The sequence below is a fragment of the Ailuropoda melanoleuca genome, chromosome 5, assembly GCF_002007445.2.
Source record: "Ailuropoda melanoleuca isolate Jingjing chromosome 5, ASM200744v2, whole genome shotgun sequence".
Classification (NCBI taxonomy): domain Eukaryota; kingdom Metazoa; phylum Chordata; class Mammalia; order Carnivora; family Ursidae; genus Ailuropoda; species Ailuropoda melanoleuca.
The window spans coordinates 38,135,055-38,158,655 of NC_048222.1; positions in this window are offsets into that span (position 1 = coordinate 38,135,055).

Genomic DNA, 23,601 nt, shown 5'->3' on the forward strand with positions numbered 1-23,601 from the left:
CTTTCGGAGGATTTTGCACAAGGGATAGGGTAGGCGTGGCAGGCCAGTGCCCCCAGGGAGGCAGGGCTGGCCTAGGGTGCTTCCTAGGCCCTGGGATTTCCTGCACCCAGTAGAGAAACCTCTCCTGAAACTGGGGACTAACATGGGTTCCAGCTCATTTGGTCAAAGTCCTACATCACAATTGCCCACTGTCCTTTTACACAAAAAAGGGAATGACTTAACCTTTTAAAAAGGAGTTACAATTAGAATACAGCACAGTCTTTATTAGCCTAGAAAGAACAGCTGAACTGCTAGAGAGGGATGTCCACCCAGCCTCCTAGAGGAGAAGCTTCCAGCAGGTCGAGCAGGTAGGAGGAATGCTGATGGGAGGCTGCCCTGCGGCCAGCAGCTCCGCATTGGTTGCATAGACTGTACTAGAACATTACACTCCTCTGTCCACGTTGAAGCATTGAAGCAGAGGCTAGAGGGCCAGATGGGGGGCGCTGGCCAGAAGATTCTGCATGCACCCAAACCCGCCGGGGGTTTCCCACCGGTGCTAAGATAGGAGCTGGGCTCGCAGGCCTCAAGGAGAGGAAGAGCAACACGTCCGTCAGAGAAGCCTCATGTCCAGTCCTGCCCTAGCAGAGGCGGATACAACCATTTCTGAGGGGGGAAGCAACCTCTGGAAGGCTGTTGTACCCAGATGTCCTGAGTACGGTCAAGGATGTACAGCCGACCAAGATCTGGTCCCAACCACGGATGCTCACAGTCGAGGGTGGGGAGACCATACAGCCTCGAATTTGTGTCTGCGCTGCTGGCAACACAACCGGGCCCCAGCTGCAAGCCCCTCGCCTCCCGTCTGTTGTCACCACCACTGTCCCTTACACCGGCTGGCCAAGCCTCTCCACGCAGACGGCCCCATCGTGGGCCGCCGCCTCCACCTCTCACCCACCGCTCCGCTCCGCTCCCCACCCAGCTTGTTAGAAACCTCAAAGCTCAGTCCTGCTGCCGCCGAATCTCCATTTTACCGGCCCCTCCACTGATCTCTCCGGCTCTTGTACGTTTGTGAGGGGCTCTTCTAGTCCAAGGCGAGGGGCCCGCTCACAGCCAACGACCCGCCTCCCTTCCTCAGTACCCCCAGGTCTCCCCTGCTTCCTCCTCAACGGGGGCAGAAGGCCTTGATAACCATTTTCGAAGTCACCCCTAACCTTTCCCTGCAGAAACACAGGCCCCATCCATCGTGGCATTGGGCATATTTCACCACACTTGGCTGTCTGCCCAGCTCGACTAGCTTCCCTGGAGAGCAGCGCCCAGGAATAACAGGGCCCGGGGTGGTCCTGGAAGAAATGCCGAGCTATTTCTCCGGGAGCAGGGCATTTGGATGGTCGTAACTGAAGCCGAGACGTGAACTGGCTTCTGGAGTTCTTTGAACTCTGCCATTGCTCAAAGCAAGGAGCTCTGTTTTTTAAAAATGGAAAGGGAATGGTTGTGAGAAGGCGGGTTCATGCTCTTAGTCGACATCAGTTTGTGTGCAAGCGTCCAGGTCATCCCAAGCCACAGCTGACTAGGCCACGCCTCCTGGCCTCTCTCTGAGTCACTGCCCATCCCCTTTCCCCACCCCGAAGCTGCCCCACCCCAGCCCAGGCTGCCACTCTCCTAATCTTAGCGTCTGTGAAAAGGTCCAGAGCTACAGATCTCTGGATTCTGCGGCTGGACGGATCCTTAGCAAGAATGCTCAATGTTAGAAGCTGGCCAGCAAATATTTCATGATGATGGAGTGTACTTTTTTCCCCAGAACACAGTGCTTGAAAATGAACATTATTTTTAATGTGAAGTAGAGCCAACAAACATGATTAATCTTTAATCTTTTAAAAATGTGCATGGTTATGCACCATTTTACTTTTCTTATGATAGCAATATAAAATGCACTCTCTATTCCAGTACCCATGCAACATTTTTAAACGTGACACGAAAATTGGACTTCTTGTATTTGAAGAGGTATCTCTACTGAGCCCTTGATTTTATGAATGGACAATTAGGCCCAGAAAGAGCAAGAGACTCACCATGAGTCACCCAAATCACATCGGTCTCTCCCCTAAATCCCTAGCATACTGTCAGGCAGGGCAGGACTGAATGATGTTTGGAGAATTGGACTCCAAAGGAGGGCTCCTGCATCTTTCCATGAGGAAAAAAAGAGGTAGCCCAGAAAAGCTCCACCCTTGAGAACCTAGAGCTCACCCATCCATCTATCCATCCATCCCTCCCTCCCTCACCCACTCGACTATCCACTCATCCATCCACCCATCTGTCAAACTATCCTTGTATCCACCCATCCATCCATCCATCCATCCAACATTTATGTAATGAGAATCTAACATGACAGGCACGGTTCTAGGTGCTGGAATGCAAAGATCAATAAGACAATGCTTACCCTCACAGAACTTTCTCAGCCAGAGGTGGGAAAGAGATTGATCCCAGGGCAGAGGAGGAGATCAGTGATCTCAAAGTGAAGATTATAGGAGGGAAAGTGAAAGAAAAGGAGTCCCCTCCCCAACCCTGCCCCTGCCCAGCTCAGACCTTCCTCGTGTCCATTAGGGCACCTCAGTCAGGGCCCAGAAAACTCCACGGTGGGCTCTCCGTGACCCTGATTCAGCTCTCTCCCAGGCAGATCAGACGGGGCATGGTTGATGGCTCAGAAGTGTTCTCTTGGGACCTCTTGGACTGTAGAGGCCAGACGAAAGTCAGATGGGGCTGGGGCCCTGTCTTTCCTTGATATTATGGCTGCCAGGTGCAAGCGTTTGCTGACAACAGGTGCACGATCTGAAAAAACAGCAGATCTGGAATTTTCGATTCTGGCAAGTGAAACAACAGGCTAATAAGGATTCCCTTTAACCACGTGGACACTGAGACGTGGTGGATAAAATTAAACTGAAACAGTTTTACTAGGTTACCAAGAAAGAGAAAGGAAGAAGAAAGGAAAAGAAAGAAGAAGGGGGGAGGGAGGGAGGAAGGAAGGAAAGAAGGAAGGAAGGAGGGAGGGAGGGAAGGAAGGAAGGAAGGGGAAGGGGGGAAGAGGAATCTTTTACATCCACTAACAGAAACTGGTAGATCGAGCCAAGAGTAATTTATAAGGATATAGAAGACTGGAACAGCATAATTTCCAAGCTTGAGCCATCGAACCCTACAGCAGCTATTAAAGAGCACTGACTATTTTCCAGCACACCTGGAAGACTTAGTTTTACCAATCAAAGGAGCAGATGAGGCATTTTACAAAATTCAATCCCCATTCATGACTCTTCCTAACGCACCAAACTAGGAATAAAAGAAAATATCTTTAATCTGACAATGGACAGCTAAACCAGACCAGTGGCCCAGTAACAGATAGTGGTTAAGTTTCAGGAGCATTGGATTAAAGTCAGCAAAAAACCAAGAATAATCATTATTACCGCTTCTATTCAATATAGTTCTGGAGGCTCTAGCCAATGTAATAACACAAAATAAAAGAACAAATAAGGTACAATGAGTGAAATGGAAAAAAAAGTTGTAATTATTTGCAGATAACATAGAAAATATATAAACAAATAAGAGAGTTTAGTCTAGTTGCTGGATCCACGATCAACGTTCATTAATCAATAGCATTCCTTTTTTTTTTTTTTTAAAGATTTTATTTATTTATTTGACAGAGACAGCCAGCGAGAGGGAACACAAGCAGGGGTAGTGGGAGAGGAAGACGCAGGCTCCTAGCGGAGAAGCCTGATATGGGGCTTGATCCCAGAATACCGGGATCATGCCCTGAGCCGAAGGCAGACGCTTAACGCCTGCACCACCCAGGCGCCCCTATCAATAGCATTCCTATTCATAAGCAATAACCAATTAGAAACATGCAATATAAAGAAAAAAATGCATTTATAGTAGCAACAAAACCTACCCGTGAATAGATCTTAGAAAAGCTACGCAAGACCCTTATAAAGAAAAATATAAAATTTTATTGAAGGAAATATTTTTTGAAAAGAACCAGATGGATCATAGGTTATACCATATTCATTGATGGGAAAATCCAATTTTATTTCAAATACCGACTTTTCCAGAAACCTGTAATGGAATGTTAAACAAAATCCAACTAGGATGTTTTCTATATAATTTGATACACTGACACTAAAATTTGTCTGAACACTAAAGGACCCAAAAATAGCAGTATAATTTTGAAGAGGAATAAGAAAGGAGGACTTGTCCTCCAGAGACCAAGACTTACTGTAAAGCGAGTTAGCAGTTGGTGCTGCATAGATGAACAGACCGATGGAACAGAATTAAGTCCATAAATAGACCCCCATATAAATAAGAATCCAACGATGACCCATGTGACATTATGTCTCAGTGGAGAAAAGCATCCGTGGGTAGTTCTAGAACAATAGGCCACCTTTATGGAGGGCAGATGGATCTCTACCTCACACACTACACAAAAATAAACTAGTGGGATTAAAGTCTTCAAATGCGTGGGATAAAATATTGGAGAACAGCCTTTGTGGTGTGAGGAGGAAAAGGACTATTGAACAGGACACAGGAACCAAAAGCTATGATGAAGAAAAAGAAAGATCAACTTGATTACATCAAAATCTTAAACGCCTGCATGGCAAGAGATGAAAAAGTTACAAGACATGAAAAAATGTACATGCAGGATGCATAACGGACAGAGAAGTGGTATCTGGAATACGTAATAAATTTTCCCAAGTCAGTACGTGAGTGCGAACAACCCAGAGAAATGGGTAGAGGACAGAAACAAGAAATTCTCAGGAGAGGGAAAACGAACGGCCAGGAAACATGTGAAAATGTCCCATTTTCGTCGTTATCAAGAAGCAAATTAAAAAACAACAACAGCAGGGGCACCTGGGTGGCACAGTCGTTAAGCGTCTGCCTTCGGCTCAGGGCGTGATCCCGGCGTTCTGGGATCGAGCCCCACATCAGGCTCTTCCGCTGGGAGCCTGCTTCTTCCTCTCCCACTCCCCCTGCTTGTGTGCCCTCTCTCACTGGCTGTCTCTCTATCAAATAAATAAATAAAATCTTTAAAAAAAAAAAAACAGCAAAACAAAAAAAACCAAAAACAAACCAAAGGGGAATAGAACAATTCACTCCCATTGGATCGGCGAGTCTTTGATGAGTTTAATGATACAAAGCTTCCACCAAGATGGCGAAGGAGTAGCATTGTCAAACACCGCTTGTGGGAGCACACTCACGTCACCCACTTTGCAGAGCACTTGGCAATAGTTGGCAAAGTAGAAGCAACACAACCCTACGGCCTGCTAATTCAACTTCCAGGTAGATCCCCTAGAGAAGCTCTGAAACACAAATACGAAGAGATGTACATGGAGGTTTTCATTGCCCCATGATCTGAAGTAGCAGAAACTACTAGAAAGAGCCTGTCCATTATTGGCGGAATGGATAAAGAAGAATAATCTATGCTTTTTCCTATGATGAAATTATATGTGGGCATTAAAATACATGAGCTAGATCTTTGTGTATCGACTTGGATCAATCTCAAAAACACAATGTTGTGTGAAAAGAGCAAGTTGCAAAAGGAAATATATGCTATGATACTACTTATGTCAAATATAAATAGAAAACAATTCTAAATTTGAGTATATATGTCAAAATATAAAAACATGAGTGGAAAGAACACACCATGCTGCCAGGACAATGGTTATCTGTGGCGAAGGAAGGAAGGACAGAAGGGAGGGAGGGAGGGAGGAAGGAAGGGAAACGAGGGTCAGGTGGGAGTCCAGCTATACGTATCACATTTTATTACCTTTAAAAAAAATCTAAAAAAAATGTTAAAATGTTCACATTTTAAAAATCTGTGTAGTGACCTTAGTAGTGTTATATTAATTTCTGATCTTTTCTACATGCTTGGAATATTTCATAATTAGAGATCAAATGAGGAAAGCCAGACAACTCAGGACCTGATATGAAACCACCTTTCGTGGGGTGAGGTGGGGGGCTGGGGCTGGGTTGGGGGTGCACATGCCCAGTGGTGGAGGAGCAAAGCCCTCACGTCACCACGTTATCTTAGCCATATCTCTGGGCCTCTCCAGAACTTGGTCTTCTCGTCTACGGACTGATGCTTGAAGGCTGGATAAGCAATCCTTGGCTCCTCTCCAGCCTGATGTTTGTGATTCTAATGATTTTGTAGGGGTGCAAGGGCAGCTATCTCATGCAGAGACAACATGAATTAAATTAGTTTAGCTTTTCATTGTGAGACATGCCAAACAGATACAAAGTAGAGAGAACAGTATAGAGACTCTCCCTGTGCCCATTAATCAAGCTTCAACAGTTACCAACTCAGGGCTAATCTTGTTTTATCTACCCCACCCATTTCCACCGGCCACCACCACCAGTGGTGTATTATGCAGCAAATCCCAGATATCTCAACATTTAACTAGTAAATATTTAAATATCTCCACAAGGTAAGATCTATTTTAAAAATATAATCAATACCACAATCCCACCTAAAAAATGAACAATAATTTCCAATGTCATCAAATCCCTAATCTGTACTCAACTTTCCTTAATTGTCTCAGAATTTTTTTTAAAAATTGTTTATTTGAATTAGGGTCCAAGTAAGGTCCATACAAAGCAACTGTAATTGATATGTCTTTTAGGTTCCTCTTTCACGTCTCATTCTCTCTCTCTCTCTCTCTCACACACACACACACACTTATTTATTTATTAAGAAACAAAATTATTTGTCCTTAGAGCTTCTCAGTCTGAATCTGGCTGATTGTTAAATTGTTAGATCTTACAGCTTGATTAACTCAAGGCTTAATTTTGGGAGGCGGGGTCAAGAATACTTCATTGATCCATGGGGAAGCATGTACAATCTAGATGTTTCTCCTTTTGTATATTAGCTGTCACTGATGATCATCGTTTAGATTCCTGGATTCATTAGGGGCTACAAAATGCTGATATTTTAATTCTGCCACTCCTCCATCTATTTGCTTGAATGCTGCTGTAAAGAGAAACTGCCCCTCATCAACCATATGATTATCTTGAAGTATAGTTTAAATGCAGGATAAATGTTCGGTTCATCTGCTTTACTTGCCAGATTTTAAAGTAGTAAGTTAGTATCCTCAACAGCTGACCAGTAAGGGCTTTCTTTTCTAAGTAACATTATGAACTTGTGGATTTAAACATACGTTTTAGGCCTCAGTCAAGTGGAGTTATCCTTATTGTTTCTCAAATCATCCTCTTCAATATGCCTCCTGAGTCTTTTTGATATGACTTTGGTAGCTTTTGATAATTTTTCTTTCTGATATAAGACAATGTTACTGACTCATCTTGCACATTTTCTGTCCTAGATCTGGAGTCAGCCATGTCTCCAAGGAGCCCTAGTGCCTTTTGGTGGGAAGTGGTATTTAGAGACCATAATCTGGGGGTTAGGGGTGCTTGGTGCTAATGGATTGGTCATTGTTTTTAGATCCCTTCAGTAGCAGAGCTAAGAAGTGTGTGTGTGTGTGTGTGTGTGTGTGTGTGTGTGTGTGTGTTTACATTTGTTAAAGATAAAATACATCGTGAAATCTATTGATACTTCTAATTCAAATTCAGGATTGCATGTTTTTACTCCACTTCATTGATCTTCTATCTGAGTTTTCTTACAAAGTGGATCAAATTCTGAGTGGTTTACATCTAAGTGCAGACATTCAAAACCTTCTCTTGTTGTTATCCATTTGCTGTTTGCCTCATTCTCCAACCTGAGGGTGAACTTCCTGAGGGCAGAGATCAAGTTTGATTCATTCTGTATTCCTGGGTCCTAGCAGAGTAACTGTCACATGCTAGCTGCTTGATAAATAGTTACTGAATACCTAAAAGAATGATGCTTTCAAGGAAAACTTTCCTCTCCTTAAATAGAAAAGTATAGTGAATGGGATCTGAAAACTAGCTCGGAAATTTAAGCCAAGACTATTCACCCATCCATGAGTTCAATAGAAACAGACAGAGCGTACCCAGTGTTGGAGGCTAGGGACAAGGGATCTAGAGATAAATGGTCCATGCCCTCAAACAATGCACTCAAGTTGGAAAAACAAACTCGAATGATCAGAACAATGATAAAACAGTGTTATTAATAAATACTGGCCTGGAAAGCATGTTGTGAGAGTTGTGAGAAGGGAGGATCGGGCACCTTTTACAAGGCTCAGAAAGGGAGGTATCCATGAAGACTTGCAGAACTCAGGTTTGTCTTGGCTGTTTAAGGGTGCATAGGAGTTGCAGGGTGAGAGAAGGAAGGGCGTTTTGACACAGTAGTCCCAGAGTTGCCTGCCTCTCTGTAGTACTGAGCTACTTTGCTCCTGGATGGCTGAAGATTTTGTAAATCTTTGTGCTGGGGCTGGAGCCTACTCCTTGGAGAGCCTCCAAGTGCCTCCCGGAGAGGTATGCAGGAGGGCAGACAGTAAGAGTGAGAGGAGAAGGGAGGAGGCTGGGAGCTGGTGGGCTGGAGTCGCTTTTCAGAACACAGAGCGGCTGCCCCCTCACGGCAGAGCACCATTTGAAACCTCTGTCAACTGTGGTGCATGCAGAGATCAGCTTGTTTGTCAACGGAAAGTAATTTGCATTCAGGCTTGTTTGGGGGACGCACTCCCTAGTCCCTGGGAAGCCCCAAGCACCCATGTTACCCAAGATTCTACCCGTTGACTCTCCATCACCTTTTTTATCAGGGTGGGGCTCCCTCCCCTGACCTTGCTGGCCCAGTTCCGGGAGCCACAGCTGTCAGGTCGCAATTCTGTCCCCCAACACGAACAGGGCTACCTTTGCAAGGCGCCAGTCCCTGGACCCAAGGATCAAAGAGAGTCAGTTATTTGTAAATTATCATCTAGGGAGATTTGCCCCGGTTAACTAAACCCACCAGCCTGTTGAGTGACTTCATAGTTTCTCTTTCAACAAATTCATTTTTTTAAGGCTAAATGTAAGTATTTTAAAAGGGAAACTTTGTATCATCATCCTAAATGGATATCGCCCCCCTTTAAAAACATCTCCGTATGACTAAAGGCAATGAGAACAAAGCTTGCTAGCCATGCCTCAAGTCCTTCTTACTCCCTCTTTGTTACCAAAAGGGAGGTGAAGCAGTATTTGAGAGGTGTGAGGACCCCTCAGCACCAAACTGAAACTCCAAACTCGCTCCTGCATCTCATTGGAACCTTGATGGAGGAGAGGAAAAGGATTAACTTTCCTGCTGTGAGTCAATGATTGTTAATGTGCCTCCTTGTCTTACTTAAAAAATCCTCCCCCAGACCCCACTTTGGGAAACTGGAGCTCCTCTAATACCCCCAATGCAGATAGGGAAACTGAGGCCCAGCCAGCACAAGTGACTTATAATAGAAGTCCCGCGGAGGTGGGGCCGCTGTTGGCTTAGGCCCCCTGTGTGCTCAGCTGTGTTTGCTGAATGAACGAATGAATAACCTCCCACAGCCCCGAGTCAGGATTGAAACTAAAAGCAGGCTGTGGACTTTGAGCATCTTTGCATGGCAGACTCGCCCACCGGTCCCGGCTTCCCCTTTCGGTTCTTCACAGGGGAATTCCAGGGACTGTGCTTCTAGGGCAGGTGGGTGTGGCCACACCGGGACCCCCAGTGTTCTGGGCTTGGTCACAGCACACGCGTTAGGTGGCCTGGCCAGTGATGTGCGGGCGAGAGAAGGCAGTGGCCCCCATCTCTGCCCTCTCTGGCCTCCGCGGTCAGCATCACCAAGCCCAACCCCGGCCCGTCAGCCCTGCTGCATCGGACCCACCCGGGAGCCAGCGCTGGGGAGGGGAGAGTGAGCTTGTCAGGACTGGCCTGGGGTGGGGGGACCCCAGAGGATATGGGAAAAGCCTTGCTGGGGGTGTAGCTTGTGTCTTTTCTCCTTCCCTCCCTTGCTCTCCACTCTGAGGACACTGATCTCTGGCCCCACTGTGAGCTTGGCTCTGTGCTCTCCTGAGCCAGTCCTCCAGAGGCAGCCATTTTATCAGTGCATGACTGGGCCATGTACCCACCCCCCACATCCAGCATCTATCCAGTCAGTCCCAAGATTTCAGACAGGACTAGGACCCAAGCCTTGCCCCCAAGTTACTGTCAGGGTTGTAGGTAAGGAATGGACCTGTCCCCAGATGACCCCAATAGTCCATGTTCAGTGCACCAAAGGCACTAGCAGGGGGTATGGGAGCCCAGAGGAAGGGTGCCCGCCTGGCCTTGAGGTCGGGATGGCTTTCTGGAGGAGGGGATGTTTCAGCTGGGCTCTGAAGGACAAGGGGGATGAGGGATTTAGAGGAGGAAGGACAGCGCATCTGTGGACTAGCAGGTGCAAAGGCCCCGGGGTGCATGTGACAGAGGCTCAAGGGAAAGCCCCTGAGGGGTCAAGAAGTGTCCTGGGGAAGCCAAGGAGCTGCTGGCAATTTAGCCAAGGACACTTATGGTGGGATTTGAGCTTTGGGAAACGAGTTCTCCTTGCAGCATGGGGCAGGCCTTGGGGGTGGGAGAGTCAGACAGGGAGCGGTGTGGATGCTACCATGGTGACTGCGGCCTCAGCGGTGTGCAACCCCAGAGAAATGTATTTGCTGAGAGAGTAAGGAAAAACCAGGGGAAGACAGACCTAAGCCTCTCTCTACCTCCCACATTCCTCATTCCCCTCACCCCACCTCCAGTCAACAGGGGCTCAGAAGGGAGCTGCTTCCAGATCAGGGACCAACACGTGTGCTGGGCCAATGCACAAGTGTCCTGTTTCCTCTGGCTGACAAAGCTGGGGGCCTGGTGTTCTGGGATGACTGGTGTCATTGCTGCCTGTTGAAAGGTGGCTCTGTCTTCCCCACCCCTCTGCTTCATGGTGGCACAGACCACAGTCATGGACTTCTGTCTCCCTCTTCCTTCTTGTCCCTCTTGGTCACCTCAACCAGAGCTCACCATGTCCGGGTCTGCTGCCTGCTGATCAGTGACGATCTCCTGCCCCCTTCTCTCCCCCAGCGGCCCTGCCCTGTGCCCAATGTCCCCTGCATTGTCTCCGCGCGCCCTCCTGTCACCATCCTTGCCTCCTTCTGGGCCCCCCAGGGTCTCAGTCCTCAGCCTGGCCCCTCCCATCTTCCTGCAGTCCCAAGTGACCCCCAACTTCCCAGCCTCCCTCTCTGCATCGTCCCCAGGAGAGCTAGGGCAGGCCAGAGCTTAGGTTCTTTTCCCGCCTTACTGTGCGGAATCCTTCCGGCATCTATGCCTCAGTTTCTCATCTGGAACACAGGGGGACAAAACCCAGACAGCCCCCGAAGAGCGCGCACCATCGCTGCCCCCCACCCCTTCCAGATTGTGGGGGGAGGGGTGTCTCTGGGCCGCCGCGTGGGTGGGGAGAGCAGAGGCGCATCCCCCGCAGCGCGGCCACGGCCGGGTGGCGCGGGTTGCGCTCCGCCAGGGCAGCGTGGCTGCGGCTCAGTGGCGCGCGGTGGCCGTTCGCGCGCGGCCCTCGGAACCTCAGCGGCCCCGCGCTGAGCAGATGGCAGGGGAGGCGAGCGGCCGCGTCAGCTGCTGTTATCTCTCGCTGATGACACGGAGTGTAAATTTTGTTGGCAACACTCCCTCCTGCCTCTGCATGCCACCAGCTTTAATCACTGTAATTGAGTTATAATGAATGATTGTGTGCTCGCATTGTCTGCGCCGGGCGCGAGCCGAGTGAGCGAGCGCCGGGGCCGCCCCGCCGGGGTGGGGGGTCCGCGCCGCCGGGGAGGGGGCGTCGCCCCCCGCCGCGTCCCGGGAGCTCCCGGACCCGGCTCCCAGGCTCCCCGGCCTTCCCACACCGCCGCGGGCGGCCCGGAAGGCCCGTTTGCTTTGCACATTATTACCATTTTCAAAGGACAGCGAATTCAGGAACGTCGTGGAATATTTGGAAAACGCAGATAAGCAGAAAGAAAAGGCAAAGAACAGGGCTTGAGGGGCTGAAATCCTGCCCCTCGGTGATAAGCACCATCCCCCGCTTCCATTTTGGCGAATATTCTTTCAGACTCTCACCACGCAAATGGACTGTGCGTTGAAGTCTGTGCTAAGTGCAGGGAGAAGCCTCAGCTCCCGTGCCATAGGCAACTCCATGCCTAGCGCCCAATCACCCCATTGTACGGAGGACGCAACTGAGGCTCAGAGAGCTTGCAGGACTTCCCAAGCTCAAGCAGCTGGTAAGTGGGTACCCCTGTTTCAAACCCAGCCGTGTCTGTTGTGGCCCCCTGTTAAGGATAAAGGTAAAATAGATTTTAAACATCCCTCTGTCTACAGTTTCCCTCGCCCCCTGGCGCCCGATAGAAAAGCAAAACTAACTCCAGAACTTGAATGTTCTTTCTCATTTTAACACGATAGTGTTCATCCAGGGAAAGCGAGTGCTGGGACGGGGCCTCTTCCGGGAAAGTAGCCCCCAAGCCCCCATGGGGGTGCCTTGGGACCAGAGACGCTCCCTGATTCACATGGCCCTGCGGGCTGCTGCCCCTTCTGAGTCAGAGGCCTTAGGGTAGTTGCTGCCCCCATGGGTACGTGAGGGGGGAAGGGAGGTGGCCCCCCGGGGGGATGCTCTGTCCCTTCCAGTGGCCTTGGGGTCCCTCCCAGCAAGGCCGGCAGACAGCAGGTGTGGCCCTGGTCTCTCCCGGGTCTCAATGGAGCTGATGCAGGTAGAGCTCCCTGAGCGAGGGCAGAGGGAGGCGCTGTTGTGACTGACACGAGTCACCCCCTCCCCAGAGACAGCGAGACCAGGATGGGGTGCAGCCATGGCTCCTGGGGCAGCGTCGGGGCAGGGCTAGCTCCATCCTTGACTTTCTGCGTAACTTGGGCAAGTCTCACCTTGCCACATTTCCCCTCTGAGGCCCGGGTCTCACGTCCGAGATGACCAACGTGGGGGTCACCTGATCCCTCCTTGCACTCTTCCAGGGGGCATCATTCATTTTTACTGTGTGATAATATTATTGTAAATAAATAATCCTTGTATTTACAAATTAATAAATAAATCATACTTACAATACATAATTATTTTTTAAAAGATTTTATTTGTTTATTTGGGAGAGGGAGAGAACACACATGAGCAGGGAGGAGGGGTAGAGGGAGAAGCTGACTCTTCACTGAGCAGGGAGCCCGATGCGGGTCATGACCTGAGCTGATGACAGCCTCTTAACCTACTGAGCCGCCCAGGTGTCCCATAAATAATTCTTATAGCTAACATCTCTTGAGACTTAGTGTACGCTAAGCACTATGGCTCTATGCCGTCTCTTTCCTTCCGTGATGGAGTGTGGTACTTTTTTACACCAACATATTAAAATCCGTTCACAAGTAGAAGCTTTAGTGCCTTAAAGCCGAGCTCTATGGGAGGAGTTGGCCCCGTCCTCGGCCTTGGCCCCCCCTTTCCCTCTCCAGATCCAGATGGAGCGAGGTTTGTGAGTCCCCTTGTCGGAGGCAGCCCGCAGAGCAAGTCACCGTGATTGTTCTTGGAGGATTTCTCGGTAAGGTATTCAAGTGCCCTTTAGAGAGCCGCTTCTCTCAGAAAACAATGATTACTTTCGTGAAGTGTTCTCGGTAAACAACATTCCCCGGGTTTCAGGGTTTCCAGTGCCTTTAACCTTCTCTTTTGATGATGGTTCTGGTTTCTAGGATCAAAAGTCCCATCTGCTGGTGGCGGTGAGCCAGGAGGACCCCAGGTGCCCGTCTCCGTGTTTCTGGATGCTCCGCGGGCCCCAGGAACGCCAGCACAGACTGCAGACTGGGTTCTTTCACTTGTCATTGGATCCTCCCACAGCTCCGGGCCCGGCTCCTTTTCACAGGAAACATCTAGGAAGCACAGAGAGGTTAAGTAACTTGCCCAGGGTCACACAGCTAGGCGTCCTGTGATAGGCATCAGGGGATGAGCAAGACACACACAGCCGCTGTCCTCCAGAAACAGTCACAGGGGCAGATCCTTGGGCACCCACTGACAGCTGAGCGTCCCACCTGCACACACACCCACTCACACACATGTGCAAACACGGCTGTCCCTCGCAGGGTGGCAGCGTCCCTCCTTATGCCCGTGGCCCAGCATTGGAATTGTCTATCTGGACCTCACTGGCAAGGCCTCTGAGCTGAAGGGGTGGGTTTCTTCTCCCTCTCATTAGGAAGACTGTGTGGCCCCCAGAGAGTCAGACACTGTCCCCACTCTGGGCAGCAGAGTAGAGAGGTTCTGAGCACGGACGGACTCAACTGCCTGGACTCAACTAGCAGCTTTCCCAGTGATCACCTGGGAGACCTTGGGTAACATGCTTGGCCTCTCTGTGCCTCAGTTTCTTTCTTTGTCATAATAGTATCCATCTCATGGAGTTGTGAGGATCAAGTAGGTAAAATGTGTCAAGTGCTCAGAATAGTTCCTGGCTTCTACTAATGAATCAGTGAACTGGCGGCTTAACTTCTTAAACGAGAAATAGACAGTAGGATGGTTAGGAAGATTCCTAAAGCCAACAGTTATTTTGTGATGACCTGTGCTGTACACATCACACCTGTTAGAGAAGCCATTACTGTGGTGGAAGAGTGCAGCTTCTGGACCCTGACTGTGTCCAGTCTGGTCCCATCACCTATGAGCTGTGTGACCTTGGACAGTTTACTTAACCTCTCTGTGCTTCAGCTTCCTCACCCATAGAATAGAGATAAATAATAACACTCACCCCATAGAGTCACTGGGAGGATTAAACGAATTAATAGATGTAAAGCCCTTAGCGGACTGTCGGTACATATTAAATGCTCAATAAATGATGACAAAGAGGAGGAAACATGGAGATGGCTGCTTTATCTGAGTCCTGGTCTCCACGCAGCCTCTGAGCTGCCCTGCAGGGCCCTAAGAGGACCTTCCGGCTGAGTCCTTCAAGGACTGGGAACAAAAGCCTCCCTCAGGTCATGGTTCCTTCCTCCATGACTGAGTCCCATTCTCTTTCCAGCCCCAGAACCTAGATGGTCCGTTTTCAGAGCAGAACAGAACAGTGACCTTCTCAGAGGCAAGGACCATGTCTCCATCTTGTGTCCCCGGTGCCCAGCGCAGGACACAGGCTGGGCGGGGATGGGAAGTGAGGACTTTTGAGTCCTCATCAGGGACTGCGCCCTGGCTGGGGATGTGAGGTTCCGGCCTGACTCCTCCGAGCAGCCCTGCCGGCCCAGTGCCTTCTGCTCCTCTTGCGGACCAGGCCCAGAGACAGCGACCGATGAGCTCCACTCCGTCGTCACCGCTCCGTCCTCCCCGGACCCTGGCTGCCCCTGTCCACAGCCAGTGCTTCCGGGCACAGAAGAAGGGAAAAGGCACCAGCTGAGCTCGGGTGGGCCCCAGTGGAAGCAGAAGGAGGCCAGGTAGCAGGTGGGGGCCCTCAGGGGGCAGCAGCCCCCTTCTGAAGCAAAGGCCTGCTCTTTGAGCCCAGCCCCGGGTCCCCACGTGTGACCGTCCCCACACCCTGACTCACCAGCGGTCTTTTTGTCTTATTGGAGAGAAAAAAATTTTAGGTCCTTAGAATTCCTTGATGATGAGTTCTTCCATCAGCCATTCCCTTCATGTTCGCTTGCAATTTATTCTCTTAGCTATAGAAATGCATCCTTAGGGTCTGAAAATGAGGGGAGTTAGCGACATCAATTCTAAAAACCATGTGGCTTTTTAAAAAGTAAGTCATGAATGCAGAGAGGGAGACTGACCAAAGATGAAATCGGGGTGTGGGGGGAGGTGAGGTTGCTGGGGGGACAGACAGGAAGAGGCCTGGCGGAGTCCCGTCGGCCCGGCCTGGGTTCCTGGGAATCCTTCCAGGTGCCACTCGGAGAGCACGATGGGTTCACTCTTCAGCCGCGGCTTCCAACCTAGAGAGCTCCAGATGCGCAAGGCCCGGGCAGAAATCCAGGGTGAGAGATTGGACGCTGGTGGGCTGGGCCTCAGAGTTTGGGTGAAGGATCCTGGACGAGGACTGACCAGAGCTCGGGGAGAATGGGGAGATAAGGACAGGGAGGGAGACCCGAGCCCCTTCCAGAGAAGCATTCTTCTTTCCCCACATGTCATCCCTCAACACGGGAGAAACGATTTTAAGTACAAACTTGCAGAGGTGTGGAATTCTTACGTATTACGATGGCACTTTCACTCTTACTGTTTATTTAAGCCCCCATGGCTCTGTGGTAGAGCGTCTCTCTATTTGACACTAGAGCAAGCTGGGGGGCTCAGAGAGGGCCAGCGATTCACTGAAAGCCACACAGTTGGGCAGGGGAAGCCATGGGACTCCATCCCAAGTCTTGCTCTTGCCCTTGACCTAGCTCAGTCTTGGGGCCAGGCTCTTGTCTGGGACCTCAGCCCTGGCTGGCACAGCAGTGTTGGAAGAGTTTTTTGGCAGCTTCTGCAAGCCCCTTTCCTCATGGGGATGGAAAAGGAGGGCTTCGTCTCTAGACCAGGGAACCGAAAGTTCTGGCCACAGAAACTCTCGATTGAAGAGCACCAGCAGCTGAAGGGAGCCCTGATTCTCTGCAGGATGCTGTTGGCTTCCTGCCTGGTGGCTCCTGGTGCTTACAGATGAAGGGTGACATGGCCACCCAGCCTCTGGTGGCTCTCCCCCCACTCTTCTCTGCTCGCTCGGCTGAGCCACACTCACTTCCTAAAGCCACCAAGCCTGCTTCTGCGTCAGGCTTCCGTTCGCCTCGATGGCTGGGCCTGGCCTCGTCCTTCCCAGGCCACTGCTGGGCTTGCCACTCACAGCCCTCCTGTCTCTGCACCCTTGGTCCCTTCCAGCCCTCCCCGCACGACGGCCGACCTCTGCCCACTTCCCGTCGCCCCTCGTGCTTTGTGTGTCTTCTTCCTTACGCTCCTCACGGCTGGACTTCACTGTTCTGCTACTGTTGTCTGACTCCCCAGCAAGCACGGGAGGGCAGGATCGCTGCTTTGTTCTCTTTTCTGTCCCCAGGGCCTGGAACAGGGTGGGCAGCTAATAAAAATTTACTGAATGAATTCATGGCCCAAAGGCCAGTTTCCCCTTAAGATGTTGGCTGTGCCTTTTCTCCAGGGAGAGAATTTGGTGGGGAGAGTTTTCTTTTGAGAGGGGGCACACAGGCAGGCAAGGAGAGCAAAAGAGCAACAATTTAAAAAAATTTTTTGAAGGTTTTATTTATTTATTTGAGAGAGAGAGAGAGAGAGAGCACAAGTAAGAGGAGGGGCAGAGGAAGAGGGAGAAGCAGGCTCCCCTCTGAGCAGGGAGCCCGATGTGGGGCTTGATCCCAGGACCCTGGGATCATGACCTGAGCTGAAGGCAGACGCTTAACCAACTGAGCCCCCTAGGAGTCCTGCAAAAGAGCAACATTACCAAGGATTCTCTTTGCAGCGGTAGGGGTCCCTGTCTGGTACCCTTTGTGCCCCAGCTGTGTAGACAGATCACCCAGCTTGCCAACCACATGCCACTCTGCCTGTCCCTCCTATCCCCACGAGTGCAGCATCCTCAGGTCAGGCTCTCAGCCCAGGCCACCCTGCAGTCCAAAGGGTCTGTCCCTCCACCCTGCTACCTATATCACGCCCTGACCCTCCACCTTGTTCCCAGGGTGGTTGTTCCTAGACACCTAGGATTGGGCTTTGGAGCTAATCCTGAGCTCAGATCGTGCCCCCTCAAGACGAGCTGTGTGATCTTGGACAAGTTTCTGAACCTTTCTGGGCCTCACGTTCATCCATCAGATGCAGGAGAGGGAGAAAGCAACTCTTCTTGGGCCCATGCAGAGTGCCGTATGGTTACCTTTACTATCTGCAAAATGGGGATAAAGACGTTGGCCTCGCATGATTGAGTTAATGGGACTGAAGCATTTGAAATGCCAGGCCCAGGGCCTGGCACATTGGGTAAATAAATGTTCAGATGGTATTACTGTTGGCTCTTTCCCAGAATTGTCCGGCTGTATACCCACCCAGTGTAGAGAGAGCTAAGGAGGAAGAGACTGCTGCAAAGGGAGGGTGGGAAGGGCAGTGTTTCTGTCATTTGATAGCCGGGAGAGCTAGCTCTGAGGATCCGGCTTGGGGCCAAAGCCAAACCGTGCATCTGCCCCGAGTCTTCCAGAACCTCCTTCTCCACCCCGCCCCACTGCTCACCCCCATGCTGGCTCAGGCTGCATGCTGTCCCATCTTGCTGCTTCAGGGGTCTCCCCGATCATCTGAGCAGACTCCCACCTAGCAATGGTCTCCTGGCCTCACAGGTTTCTATGGGCTTCCTCCACCTCCTTGGCTAACAGCTCAGGGAGGAGAGAGGCTGGGAAGGGAGAGTTGCAGGCCCAGGTTGAGGGCTCAAGAGCATCAATCAGGGCTTCCTTGGGGCGGAGGGGCCGGTCTTGCCCGGCACAAGGAGGGCATTTGAGCCAGGCCTCCGGGATAACTGACGCCATGTAGAGGCAGCCCTGACCACCTCCCTTGGTGACGCAGGTGGGTTTCGGCGGCCCAGCCCCCCTGCTGATGCCCGCAGGTGTGCGGGGAGGACTGCACCGGCTTTCCCCATCAGCACCGGGCTGAGCGGACTCTGTGTGTGCCTTTGCGTCTCTACCTTCCCGCGTACACCTGGGTCAGCTTGCTTGTGTGCAGCTGTGCGGATGTGCTGCTGGGTGCCCGGCGCTGTGACATGACATGTCTGTGTGGGCCTCCTTTCACGTCTGGGATTCTAAACTCCACGTCCCCGAGCCCAGCCTCCCGGCCCGCTCTGCCCGCCCTGGCGGAGCGTGTGAACCCGGCCATGCGTTCAGAGGCGCGGCTGGAAAGCGAAGGCAGGTCTTTCCTCTGGAAAGGTAAATTCCAGGGGGAGGAACACTACAGAGGAATTGTCCCGGAGATAGCTGGCTGGTGGCCAATTCGTCTTGTAAAAAAGATCCCCGGTGCCTGCGGAGCCAAGATGAAACAATTCTTTGGAATTAACCAAGCTAATTTTGACGAGCAAACATTTTGCTACAATGAAAGTTTTTATTGTAGCACATAAAAGTCAAAACAACACCCAGTCCCCTTGGGGGAGACAGGCGGGCGGGAAGAAGAAAAACAGCGCACACACAAGCTCTAACTAATCATGGGAAATCAAAAGTGCTCGGCGCTGCCAAATTAAATGTGACTAAAAATACACACGGAGAGGAACCGCTTAAGGGCAGCCCCAGAAACTCCTGATTCCCTGGCTTTACTAAAGGAATTCTAAACCCCAAGCTCCTCAAGCAGAAGCCATTATGTTCTGGGGAAGAGTAAGGCCAGAGAGAAAGGGCTTCACTAGCTTCTAGAATATTCCTCGGGCCTGGGTTGAGGCGGAGTCACCTGGCTGGAGTGGGGAAGAAAGCAGCCATTTCTACGGTGCCTGGTATCCCTCTGAAGCCAGGCCCGACTGTCCCTTACACCCTTACTCTTGGGGCCACCTCTGTGCCTTTATTCATGTGGGGCTCCCCACTTACCCTGGCCTATACTTCAGGCTAGGTCAAGTCCTAACTCCTCCCAGCATGACTGATGTTCTGGGTTCCTCCTCCATGTGCCTCATAATGAATACCCCAAATTTTGGTGGGAGAAGCTCCCTTGGGTGGACAAAGCTCTATGTTGGGCACTGGGGGTGGTGTGGCAGTGGGGGAAGATCCCCACAAGGGCGAGCCGTCCTTGCATAGTGTGTGGTTAGCACTGAATGTCGTGTCAAACTAGCAAGCATTTCCTCAACACCTCCTTGGTCGTCAGAACTGTGCTGGGTACCAGGGGTCACGGTGTCTAAGACACGGTCTGACCCTCCAGGTGCTCACGGTCAGATGGAGGGGTGCATTTGCACTCAAGTAGCTCAAAGTATTGTCCCTGATATAGTTTGGGGGCCCAGCTCTGCTGGGGACAATCAGAGCAGGCTTCCTGGAGGAAGGGACACTTGAACTGGCCTGGGAGGATCCAGAGTGGAGGAAATAGAAGATGTGTTCTTTCTGGTGACATTCTGTGCCACTTCCGGGGTGACCATCCTGGATCCTTCATGACAAGCACACACTGTGAAGGGCAGGACTGGTTTCATCCCACACAGGCCTGATCATGTTGTCTCTGCCAGCTCTGAAACACATCATTGGTCTGACAGGACACATGTCAACACAGGTGCTCACTGAAGAGTTAGAAATGGGGTAATTTAGAGACAGATCGAAGACAGGCATAGAAATCACCTTTTTCTCTGATGTCCTTCCAGTCGAACCCAGCTCTCCCTGAGGGCAGCCCTGTGCGATGGTTGGGTGCACAGATGCGGGAGTCAGCTAGACTTGGGTGTAAATTTCGTTCCCGCTGCTTTGCGAGGGGCAAATTCAGGATCCTTTCTAAACCTCAGCTTCCTTACATAGAAAACAGATGTTGGAACATCCACTTCAAAATGTACATCCCATTATTATCATTATCCCTCTTATCAGTGAGAATGATCCTAGCTGCATGTAACACAATCCTAGATCATGGCATCACCAACGCGTACATGTGTTACTTGATAAGATGGTCAGTTCCAAGGATGGAGCAGCAACTCAATAGCATTGGTGAGGGGTCCAGCTTCTCTCTACCCCCCCTGCTCTGCCATCCTGAGCAGATGTTGCCTCATGGACACAAGGTAGTTGCCATGGTTCCAGACATCAGATCTTCACCCAAGAACGCCATCAGCAGGAAGGAAGGTGGAGGTGAGAGAGAGAGCCGAAGGTCTCTTTCCTCACAAGTCTCTTTATTCAAGGAGGGAAATTTCCGCCTCCTCTCGTGTTGGTTGGAACTGAGTCATTTGGCCACCATCCGGCCAATCACTGGCAGAGAAGAAAAGGATTACTATGACTGATTTAGACCAATCACATTCATCTCTTGGGCTGGGCATCCGAACATAAATCTGAATGAATATTGAGTGGGCAAGCAGCAGTGTGTGCCACCCCTATGCCGCCCAGGCCGTCCCTGGCACCGGCGTGAGCATGGTGGGAGTGCAGCCATAACAGTATACAGAACCAGGTCCTGGGGGAGAAGGGGGAAGTGTCGGCCACGTGTCATCAGAACCTAGACCACAAATATCAAGGGTCATCTCTGGATACTTTTAGAAAAGCGGAAAATCTCAGGAACCCAACCACCCCGCCCAGCTCAGGCATCCAAGGCCCTAACCCCGCCAGGAACACAGTGCACAAGGCTTTGCAGCAAAAAGCCTGCGGAAGGAGATTGCGATCCTGGGAGGCCGCGTGGCTGGTGGCGACCTGCCAGGTATGGGGCCTCCTCTGGGAAGTTCTGACACAGCGGGAGGTGAGCCGGGGATTCCTCCACAGCCAGCAGGGTGTTGGCCGAGGGGTGCTCGAGGGCTTCTTCCAGCTCGTCTGCGCCCACTGAAGTAGTGGCTGCCTGGGGTCAAATGAGAGCTTCCTCCCTTGCAAGCTGTGTGGCCTTTGGCCACGTTGGTTAACCTCTCTGAGCCTGCTACTCTAGGAGTAGAGATGATTATAAGGTTGCAGTGGGGAAATCCCTGGAAATAATGTTCAGCCCTTGACAATGACTAGAAGACAGTCAGCACCGGACACACGGGACTATTGTTGGCATGTTGTGTCCTTGGTTCTCACGGCAGCCCCACGGTTTGTGATTATTGCCCCGTCCCCTCCCCTGCCATTGGACGTGGGGCTCTGAGTGGCCAGGGGACTTGTCCACGGTCCTTCAGGCAGTCAGTGCGAAGGCAGGATTGGAATCTAGGTCCCAATGTCGTCTGCCCATGCTAAGGCCCCAACTGAGTTGTAAATAATAACTGATCTATTATTTTAAACATTAAATGACTTCAAAAGGGAATTGTTCTTTATCTCCATTTTATAAATGGCAGCATGATATTCAGAGAGGGTAAGAAATGCGCCACTTAAATGTACACTGAAGGCCTGATCTGCCAGGTTCCAGATCCTGGCCCTTCCCTTCGGGTAGGGCTGTAGAATAGCTCAAGGTGGCCAGGAACTCACTGGGTCCCTGCTGGCCCCCAAAATCCCTTTGTCCCCAGGGGTCACTCCCAGGTCCCCAGGACACTCAAGCTAGCATGCCTACTCCTGCTGCCCGCAGAACCACAGGGCAACCGTCTGCTTCCCCCCTTGGCCTTTGTTCTGGAAGTCACTAGGTCCCTGTCCCAGCAGGAGCCTCCTCCCACCTAGCTTGTGCCCCCTCCTGCCACAGAGCTCACTGCAGGTCACACCTGTACGGAGGGGACGTGTGGGGTGCACCACCACCCCTGGCTCCTGTCCTGGCGGGAACCAGGGTGGCAAGTCCACTAGAGTTTTCTGAGCAACCCAGAAGGCTAGATCTAATGGTGGGGACAGCAGGCTTAGTAAGCAAGTGGGGAGGCCATCTAGGGACAGAGAGTGGTTTGGGCATTCCTCAGATCGTGCCAGGAATAGTCTCGGGCCCGTGTGGAGATGCCACCCGTTGTCTGAGGAGGTCAACCCCCTGCATCTGGTCTGTGCCTCCCGCGGTCCTGCAAGCTGCAGATGAGGAAACAAGGGCTTGGCTGTGCCCCGAGTTACGCGGCTGGTAAGAGGCAGACCCCCAGGTCCCTGCCCAGACCACTTTCAGCTCCTCAGCGGGACTTTCCAGGTAACCACGAGGCGAGCTCAGGATCCAAACCCCGGCCCCAAGATGTGGCAGGGGCACTTGCAGAGGTTGAAAGGGGGCTGTGTGGGGCTCCTTCTCTCTCTGGAACCCTCCATGTGAGAGAACGGGCAGAGGGGAGGAGCCGCTGGCTGGCCCTGGTGTCCTGCCTGGCAGCGGCCGCGGGAAGCAGGGTTTGCTGGTGGATGGAGGGCAGCGTCAGAGAGCTCACGGTTCTCAGAAAGGCGGGCCGCCTTCTCACGCCAGCGGAACAGGCTGCCTGGGCTTGGGCCCGGCGTTTCGCAGCAGGTAGAGAAGCAGGGGGAAAGTTAGCTTCGGTCAGAAACCATGGAGCTCCAAGCCAGCTCCCAGTTCTGGTGCCTCCACCCCTAGGTCTGGGGGTGTGTGTGGTGGGTGGAGGCTGGGATGTGGGACCCGAACAAGCCATTTGCTCTCTTGGGGTCCGATCGGCAAAGCAGGGGACATGATACCCCCAGGGCCCATCCTCACTTCTACAGTCCTTCCCATCCCACTGGGAGCCGCCCTCGAGGTCTTCCTCCCCTCCCACACACACGGCACACAGACATGCACACAGACACACACATGCACAGACTCACACACCCCTACAGGCAGTCCTCCGGGGTCACATCTGCTCTACAGCCCTTAGTCACGGACTCTGACCTCCCAGGACCGACCCCAGCGGCCTGCTTCGGCTGCTGTCGAACTTGGTTGCAAGTAGAGTCCTCTGGGGACCCTTAAAATACACCAGCGGGCCGGCCCACAGCCCAGAAGCCCGGCTTCACAGTCTCAGCGGCCCAGCCGCGGCTGCCGTGTTTTCCAGAACCTCCCAGTGACTCCAATGTGTAGCTAGGGTTGAGACCCAGTGACCCTCACTCAATTCATTTCCTCACCCAGCGAGGAAGCCCACAGGGTGAATCACAGAGGGCACCCCAGCATCGAATGCATCGCTCCCATTTCCGGGCCTGGCTGTCTCCCTCCAGCTTGTCAAAAATAACCTTGACCATAAATTGCCCCCAGTGAGGGGCACGGTGCGTGACCTTGACGAGCTCCTCCTGCCATTCTGGGGAGAGAG